Raw genomic sequence first — 10487 nt, 5'->3', positions numbered from 1 at the left:
ACCAGTCATCTTGATTATTTTGTCCTTTGACTTTGCCTCATGTTTGCAAAACCTCACCTTCCAAGAGGACCTGGATAGTTTTCTGTCTGCTTCTTATTTAACAAGCAAGCTGACTTGGAGCTAGTTCTTAATTAATGAATTTCCCAGAGGATGTAGTTTCACAGGGGAGAGACATTTACACAGAGATGTGCTGTACACACAGTTCTCAACGGGGTGCCGCCCAGAACAACAACATTCTATCCTTTGAGCAGCCACTGCTGCCCCTCTGGGAGTCTCAGGGCCTAATGTGGGCAGTGGATAGAGGAGAAACTCAGTGGAGTCAAGGACACACTGCAAAGTCTGGCTTTAAAGGCTGGATCTGGATCTGGATCTGGATCAAAAGGAGCCTTGTAGAGAGATTAAAATGGCTCTCAGGATATCCTGGAAACCTGGCATCTAAGGCAACTTAATTTATTATGCTGCCAAGGCGTTTTTGAGTTGGAGTGATGTAAAATACATCATGCTAAAAATAAATATGAAATATTTAAATCAAAATGTAGTAGACAAAGGTAAATATGATTTCCCGCACAACACTATGGTTCTCTGGAACTTATTGTCAAAACCACAAACCACAAGAGACAAAGTCCTCAATGGTTAATAGGACATCTATTGAGTCTCTGGGGTAGTAACTAAGTGCCACCATCACAGCATGTGCACATCGAATAGTGAAAGAAAGAGCAACAATAACCAGCAGCAAAGATAAGATGCAAAGCAAGGTTTTGTATAAAGCGACCAACAACAAGGGCTCATGTAAATTAAGTGAGTGTTTGTTTACATTCAAATCAGATGGACTGGAGCTTTAGCCTGTAGAAACACGCTGCTTAACCTGAGATTATTTATATTTGTATACCTGCAGAGGTTACATTTTTCAAATAAGGATAAATGTCCAGCATAAATCTAAGTCAGCACACACAGGGAACATTTTTGGATACAGTCTAAGGGGATGTCTGAATTCTGACTGAGTTGTCTGGGCTCTGCCGGACTCTGAACTCTACAGGGTTCTCCCCTCCATGTGTTTCTCTGGTTTATCATTTCATTGATAAATCATTTCCCTTGCATGAATGAAAACAAATACCTTGGTCAATAAAATTACCAAAAATGAAAACCGAGATCAAAGTGAGGATTTGCAAGGAGTGCAATGAGTCCAAATTTTATTTTGATTGTTGAGAGTTTTAAAGCTCATCTCAAAAACAGTGATGGAAACTTGCCACTAATTATTTTTTACTGATAATTTTATTCTCCCATGTCATTTGTTCACAGAGTGCACAACTGAATGGAGTGAACCAAATTAGTTGCAAATGCTCCGGGAATTCAGGATTTTTCAACAAATGACGGGGAGGATTGACAGTTAACCTGCAGCAGGATGGTGAGTGAAATCCTGCTCTTGGCTAAGGATTTGAAACTTGACTCTGGTTTGACAGTGCAAAAAAAATGAGGTGTGCAATGGGCCAATAGTGCAATTCCACAGATGTGAGTCCAACAATGTTTAAATAAACAAGGACACCGTGTCATTGATGCAAAGGGCCCAAAATGAAGCACAGCACATGTCATCAAGTTGAAAAGCTGCAGCACCAGCAGGTTCAGGGCTGCAGTTCCACCTCAACCTACAGCAACGAAACCAACAGTAGTTTCTTCTACAAATATAGAAATATAGAAGTCAGGCAAGGTAAGAATATGGCTCTGAAATTATGCCTACAATCTCAATTAGTACAAACATCTTTTGGCTGATGTGTTATACACATATATGTATGTATACAGATCACTATCAGCTTATGTTTAAAGCAGTGTATCTTCAGGATTAAAACTGTTCACAAGTTTGCCTAAAGAAAAACGAAAACTTGAAAAATGTATAACTGCTGCTGCGATTACTTTCTTCTCTTATAGGTGGAGCATATGAAGAACAAATCTGACAAGAATCCCCAAACAACAAGTGAAATGTACTTAAACTGTTTAATCAGGAGCTCTTGCTTGAACAAGAGCTCAACAGCTAATTATTTGCAAATCAATTCAAGTCTATTTTTTGTTTCATTCAACCTTTACTTAATGAGGACAGACCACCAGGGATAAAAGATCTCCTTCTTCTCAGGATATCTGGCCAATAACACCAGACAAGCAAATCAATAAAGACGCTATAATTCATTAGAACCTACATACCATCAAACAAAAACCAAGAGAATCAGACAAATAAGTGGCTGTTCCAAAGAAAGACTCAAAGCACTGACTGTCCCCTTGAGATTTATCTTCCACAATAATAAGCAAATGTGTTGAATTTGCCAAGATGAGTCTTCCCATTAGGTTTCAAGTCCTGCTCAATACAGCCTGCATAGAAGAGCTTTTAATCCATCTCTGCCTGGGTTTGAACACAAGCGAGCAGAAGTGATTAATTGGGACCTGAGATGCCTCATTTCTGAGTAACATGAAAGCCTCGGTGGTAGTAAAACTATCCCTGTTGACTTATTTAGTTTCTAGATGCATCAACAACAAACTGACCCCAGTTCTGGTTGAGATAAAAAACCAGAGTGTGAAGAATGAGGGCTGGTTATGTCTATACAATGTCAATGCTTGCCCTACAGTATAAACACATATTAGAATTCAAGGAGTGATCTTGTTTGCTTCCAACGTGCCAATTATCAAGGAGATTTCAGACAGAAAAAAGCCTGGCACAGATCTACAGGACCTGCGAGAAGGGCTACCAAGCAGTGAGATATCAGCGGACGGAGAAGAACAGGGAAAAGAAAACAGAGGGGACAGAGGATGAGTGATGGAAGGAAATGAGGGAGAGAGAAAGAAGAATGTAGAGAAAAAAGCAATTATCTTCCAGCATCCGGATGCTATGACAGCAGTTGACAGGCAGGGAGAGCTGCAGCTTATTGCTAAGCTTTTATCATCACTGTCCACCATCCCGTCTTCCCCCCACTCGCTTTTCCCTCCCATAATTTTTCTATGTACACAGTGAGAGAGCTTCTCAACCCCTTCAGCTACCTTTGATTACAGCACAAACAGCAGCTCTGCAGTATGTGTGTGCACGCACATGCTTGAACATTCTGGGTGTGCACATCTGTTAATGTGCAGCGTCTTGCTGTTCCTGTGTGTGTGTGTGTGTGTATGTGTGTGCGCTGCTTTTATAAAAGGCTGCTGTGCTGAAGTCCCCTCGGTGCTATAGCCCTGTCAGAGCAGATGCCTCAGCGCTCCCTAAGAGCTGTCCGTCTTTTCATTTAAATCAGCGGCAGTGACAGAGGAGAGGGGTGTGTGCGCGATGGGAGGGGGGAAATTCCTGGAGATGCACAGTCTCGAGTCACTTTTAAGACAGAGCAAGGATTCTCTAATACACCACGATGAAAAACTGTGCAAACGATTATTTTTCAAAGCTGAGCTGGTTTTAAACTGACAATGGGAAATAAAGATTTAGCGTGAACCTGCATTAAGCACTGTGGTGTACATGCAAATTGACATGCAACACACATGCACACACGGGCTACTTCAGCCAGCTTCTCCAATGGCCCCTCAGCAGAGTAAAGCCTCTCGGAGCATGCTGACCTGAAACATACATGAGCAGGAGGCAGACAGGGAAAGGTGCTGAATTAAAAATGATAACCTCTTGATGGGCTGTAAGTGGTGTTCTGGACCTGGGCTGGGCCTCCGATTATAAAAGCTTAATGCTGCCGAGCGCCACTACTGTTGCCACTCCTTCAGCAGACCTGCCTGTTTACATAGCCACACACAGCAACCCTGCACCTTTAAGGTCTCACACAAGGGTAAAAAAATAAAGCACACTTTCACAGCACTGAAAAAATGAAAAACAACCCTCATCCACAGACAGATATTTTCTATAGATCCTGAAGTTTTTTCCTCAAAACAATCATCATTAAAGAGCAATACATAAATATTTCATCAGGTCTCTCTCTGCTCTGGGGAACAGCAATCACAATAAATTAAATGATAAACTCTAAATGGATGAATATGAAGCCAAAGTCAGAACCATGCAGCTCTTATCCACCATTATCCAATCATAAACAGACAGGTTTTTCACAAGGTGACTTTGCCGGGGTGGAGTTTCAGGACTACTACTGATAACAGAATGACTGTCGTGTCAGCATGCTACTGAATTTTCCTCAAATACACACGCAGTACGAGTGGGGGGAGGACACCATGCAGTATCCACCCAGGTGATGCATAGCTAACAAGAGTGAGCTCAAGTCCTTTTTTTCTGCATGGTGCACAGCTTTTCTACTGTATTTGTTCAACACCAAGGGAATTGTCTACTTAGAAAACTTTTATGGAGCTGTGAGGCTGAAATTAGCTTTAGAGGAGACTTTGATGTGGCGAGCCTGGGTCAGGAGGAGTAAGGCTGATTTGGTTCCGATTGAAGCATTCCCTTGGTTAATCAACCTAGTCAGTCATGTTTGCTGTTACTACTTTAAGCTACCAATGTTTAGCTGGGAGTACATATGAAATGTGGGACTAACTGCACTTCTCTTATCATGACAAACTACAGTGTGCAGTTGGGTCTAGTTTGCCAATTTACTGTAAGCTGAGGTTCTGCACTGAAACCTTTTTTCAAGTGAACATTAAAAGTTGAAAAGCACGATTTTACTATACCTTCCACAAAATTCATGTAGGGTGTTCAAAAAAGAAAAGAGTTAACAAGATTATCACAAATGAGCAGATTTATCATAAAAACAGAAACCTGGAAAGCACAGATAGTAAACAGGGGTGAATGACTGATTAGTTTAGCACTGAGCTGAGGTGAATCCCTACAGTAGAACAAACAAAATAAACGAATATAAATTAATAAACAAGAAGCACTTCTGTCAAGTTATTCACCTATCTTTTAATCACAGAATTTACATTTTAGTGATTTGTTTCCATGGAATGACAACATTTTCTGTAAAATCACAAGAGATACTTGAACTGGCATCATACTGTCAGTCGCACTGCTGTATCAGAAGCCCTAGTCACTGGTTTTGTCTGCTTTAGTCATAAAATAATCAAGCTGTGAGCAGGGATTTGCAAACAGTGGAGGCAGTATGTTCAATTTTCACTTTCAACACCGTACTATACAGAGAGAACCAGAGGCGCAGAGATAGTGGTGAGTTAGTGTCTGCCCATTAAGATGTAATTTGAGAAGAAACCAGAGCTGAGACAGAAGAGAGGAGCGATAACAGACCCTCAGAGAAAGCTGCAAGTAAACACAATACACCACAGCCATCATGGAATAACTGCCCACTGTGTTCACAGTCCAATTCCCAATGAAATCCCCTCTCATTATCATTACTTATGTCACCTCTGACTTCATGACCGCAAGCAAACACACAGACAAGCTCCAAAGTACCTCATTAGTGTCTACTCATCTGCTGCATTTAAGGTTAAAGGATCAATCTGAATCCAAAACCAGCCATGTTCATACAAGAAAATACAGTCGTACACCCAACGCATTGGGTTTCAATCAAGAAGCAAAGAGAAGACAATAAGAAAAGAGATTATGCATAGTTGACTCTGCGAGCTTGGGGAATCTATTTGTGCTGGGCTGCTACCTAGAGGTCTGTGGATAAAAAAAAACAGAAAAGGGCTGCATACAGTGTGTGTGAGACAGAGAAACACACATGCAACAATGAGACTGGCTTCTCATCTGACTAAAATGAATGTCCACCAGCCACTATCATCAAACTCTGGGCTGCACTGAGGAATTTACAGTAACCATTGCTTTGTTTGTGTGTGTGTGTGTGTGTGTGTGTGTGTGTGTGTGTGTGTGTGTGTGTGTGTGTGTGTGTGTGTGTGTGTGCCGGTGGGCCCTGTTCAGAATTCCCGTTCTGCTTCAGGGTCACTATTTCTGCAGAAACAGAATCTCATTATGGTGTTTACCTCAGTGACTGTAGTAAACACATCCATCCTTTTAGTTCCACCTCATTTGACACTGCTGATTATGCAAACTCCTTTTTTGGTAGATTTTTGTCAAAAATCTCTGCTCCTATCTGTGTGTGTGTGAGTTCATGTTTGTGTGTACATAATTACATTGATACAAATGTCAGATTTTGATGAAGCCAAATGGAACATATTTGTGACACTCTTATGAAACACCCAAATAATAAAGAACATCTGAAACTTCTGTTCTATGGAGACATTTAGAGTTTAGTTTACACTAGAAGCTAGTTTCTGAAATATGCTAAGATGGAAAAATAACACAGCTGGCAAGAAATGCACTGCAACAAGGTCAGCTATGAATATTTCACTACAGCTCTGAGAAACAGAAATGACTCATTATTGACGCTTGCTCTAGTAGAAACTATGGTCATGATTTCCAATTAGTTACTAGTTAGTTGGTATTTGTGTCACTAGCTCACATACAGTTTTGTAGGGTTATTTTTAGTGGCCTGGATTTTTCTCACCAGTATGGTAGTGCAGACGCAGGTCCTGGCTGTGCTCTCCTACTGTCATGGGATTAAAACCCACAGTCACCTGCACACTCTCTCCTACATCGACTCCCACAGGAGGGCGTCACTGAGAAGGGCCTGGAAAATAAAACAGAATACAATTTCACTTGGTGGAATCAAAAAATTATGATAAGGTATAGTGTAATGTTGTTTTAGAAACTGTCAGAAGAAAGCCAAATGTTCAATTAAGTTTAACTATAATTACTGGTAATGAAGAAGAAGGAGTTGCCAAACAAAATGTTTGCTGTCAAGTTATAATTTTAGAGTCTTAATGTATAATTTAAATGTTTACACACTGACAAATGTGAGTGTATTTATTAGGTATTTCATAAAGGCCTTGAAGCCTGAAACGATCTGCTGTATAGTAAAATAAAGTATGTTAAATCATTCAAACACAGTCAACATAAACTTATCCTGCACTAACTCTCACCTCTGTGTATGAAGTGTGAACTTGGCCTTGCCGTTTCCAATGTTGCGAACAAGGTGAGTTTTCTCAGTGGAGGCTTTAACAGGACAGACGGGTAAATGGATCTCGTCACGAAAGTCAAGAATGGCACGTGGCCCAATGGCATGGATTGAGACCTCAAACCGCTCTCGCTCTGTCACAAATACCAGCCTGTGCTGGTAATCCTAGATGAACAAAATGAAAAAAATGTTCACACTCAATCTCCATATATGTTATTAACAAAACTTAAGAGTCTAGAGCCATGCTAGCAGCTGTGTGAAGCTGTACTTCAGTGATACTTTGAACTAGATGCCAACATCAGCATGCTTACAGTGACAACACTCACATGCTGATGATTAGCAGGTATAATGTTGGGCCTTATTCAGCATCTTAGTTTAGCAAGTTCAAGTATTTGGTTTTAAACTTAAGTATTACAGGAATTAAAGGGATGATAAATTAAAGGGACAGTTCATCCCAAAATTATTTTTTTTCCTCTTACCTGCACAGCTGTTTATCAATTTAGAAGGTTGTTGGTGTGAGATTCTGTGTTTTGAAAATGCTGAGTTTTGGAAATATCAGCCACAGAGATGTCTGCCATCTCTCAACTATAATGGAACTAGCTGGCTTGTGGTGCTCAAAACAACAGAAAAAATATATTTGAAAACGTCAACAGCAATGTCTCTTTCCAGAAATCATGACTTGGTTACTCAAGATAATCCACAGACCATGTGGTGGACAGATTCAGTAAGGAACTATTTTCTATCTACCGAACATCAATCAAATCACAGCAGGGAAAGGAACAATGCATCTTCTCTTGGACAAGAGGTTACAGCTCAGCTGAGGAGGACATCATTAAGGTTCACATCACTTCTTGTACTACAGCTAAGAGAAGAATATGCATTTCTGATTTTGGGGTGAACTGTCTCTTTAAAAGTTTCACCCGATGATGGTGCTAGATCAACAGTCTGAGGTTAGGAGTTATGCTGCGTTCCAGACAACGCTGAAGGTCAGAATTTTCCCACTTATTACTACAATGAAAGGCCACTCAGAGTCAGAGTTCCTACTTGTGAAGTCAGGACAAATCTATTTCCCCTGACTTCATAAAGGGGTCATTGTCTGAAGACACAACAATGGCAGCACACATTAAAGCCTAAAATAGTACATAAACGTCATATTAAAAAAAAATGTTCTGCATGTAAACGTTTATCAAAATATGTTGCCAACATTAATAAATACTGTTTAATGAAACACAGAGTGCCATCTGTTATCTCACATGTTGTCTTTCTTCCTTTGTATTGTTTATGCAAGGAAGATGCACTACTGAGGCTTCAACTGAGTGTGTACTTGCCTACAACCTTACAACCCTTTTAATTCCATCTCAATGGCTGATACAATTGTTGGTACTTGTATTGTGCTTTGCTAACATCTTGTTACAATACTTCCCCTGTGTTCAACTATCAGTCCCACTCTACAAGGCTAGCACTAGCATTAGCCTTAACACTAGCATTAGCATTAAGAGTAGCATTAGCATGGTAATCTAGCATTAGCTAGCAGTTAAATCATTTCAGCTTGCTGTGTTATACATGTCAACAGTAATCACAACCAGGTGTAAGAAACATACACAGCAACACACAGTTTTAACTTCAGGGTCAGTTATTTGGATATTTTTGGGTTACCAAGTGCTTTGTCTGTTTTTTAACCATCTAGTACATCCTTCATGCAGAGTAATCTGGTCCAACTATCAAATAGAGATGGGAGAGTCCAAAGCCTTTTATAGAGGGGGGAACCCAGAATGTACCATTTAAAGCTAGTACAGAGGGGTGTATCCATTAGTACTATAAAAGGCTCTTTTAGGGCACTGGATAAGTATGCATGCATGATATTTCTGTGTAAGCGTATATGAATGATGTGTTGATGGGCACTGAAATGTCTCTGTGAATATTACATAATGTTGCTTGACTGATTTTAATTAATTGTGGTTTGTTCCGTATGAGGGTCGTTTGAAAAGTTTTGGTACCAAGTTTTTCCTCTTACTGTATTATTTGGCAGCAATCTTACTGTGACATTGAGTTTAATTACTTGTTTCTTGTGTTTTCTTTGGTAGAATGCTCTTTGGCAATACTGTACTTTATCATAGTCAGCCATCTTTGATTTGAAACTGAATTGTTTTTATTGTATTAAAAATAGAAATTGAATTGTATTTTTTTGTAAAATGAAAGTTAGAATTTTTCTGACATATTATTCCAGTGAATAATTTCCACTGAGAATCATGCTGTCATCACATAGAGAGTATTTTTTTACAGAGGAGTACAGAGGACTGATAGATAGCTGTATATTTGCAGAAGATTATATTACAGTGAAGGTGGCCTTTGACCTTTTGGATATAAAATGTCATCACTTCATCATTTTATCCCACTAGACATTTGTGAAATATCTTCATACTGTGGAGCAGCTGACCGACTGACAGTCTTTGACATCACAAAAACCACACTGATAGCAAGACTGAAAACAGCAAAGTGTGGTGACCACTGTAAAACAGCCATGACACATGAGGGATTATTTTACCTTTAATGTAATATTGCTACTTTTCATGTTGACCCACGTTTCTCAGGTTTCACTTTTAACCACAGTATCAGTAAAAGAGAAGTGAAAAGGATGTGCTGGTGTAACTTAATGCCTGACCCTGACCCCTAACCTTCTGACTCTGACTTAGAGATTTGTTTGTGAAATATGAATGCAAAGTAAGTGCATCCATTTTAATGTAGATACAGCCATTGATTTCATATCATATACTTAATTTATGTATTTTTTCTGTGGTTTTGTCTTGAGTAGGAGTGCTTACTTTGAATATTATACATAATTTTACTTACATTCTATCCTCTGTTTCCCTACAGGTCTGATCACAGTGTTATCTAATAATCTAATCTAAATTCTGTATCAGTCTCTTAAGTACATGTTACCTTAATACCTCATCATGCTCCCTGAATCCAGCCTTCTGTGTATGATTATTCTATGGAGCAGTCAGACTCCCCTCTGTCTACAGTACCTTGCTCTCCTGTGGGGTGAAGCAGACAGTGAATTCAGCAGACATTTCCTGTGCAACCTTGCTCCCAGCATTCTTCAGACCAATCACATGAACAGTCTGCAGCTCCATCTTCACCTGTTCACCGTTCAGCCTTGACAAAACTGAGCACACAAAGTACAACAAACAAAGAGTAAGGTACACACACAAGTGATGATTCATCATTATTTGATAGTATCTTGTGCAACTTACAGTGACATGTATCCCCCCAAAGCCCCATGACTTTTTTCAATCATTTCGCTGTCTTTACACACAACCAACACACGCTGTAAATCTTTTCTGTTGTATTTTCAGCTGTCTAAGAGTTGGACTGTTTCTGTTGTTCCATTTCACAGCTCTTCTTAGACCAACACATCTGGGATCTTTACTCCTGCATCATGATTCTGACCCTTTTTGGGTAAAAACAACCACTCCAATTTGACTGGTGTTCAATGCGGATTCCAAGGTCTTTGCCAGTTTAAATGCATAAAATAAGACAGCTGCATCACTT

Source organism: Lutjanus erythropterus, chromosome 13 (assembly GCF_056507025.1).
Source record: "Lutjanus erythropterus isolate fLutEry1 chromosome 13, fLutEry1.hap2, whole genome shotgun sequence".
Lineage (NCBI taxonomy): Eukaryota > Metazoa > Chordata > Actinopteri > Lutjaniformes > Lutjanidae > Lutjanus > Lutjanus erythropterus.
The sequence above is the reverse complement of the archived record's forward strand: the minus strand, read 5'-3'. Positions refer to the sequence as shown.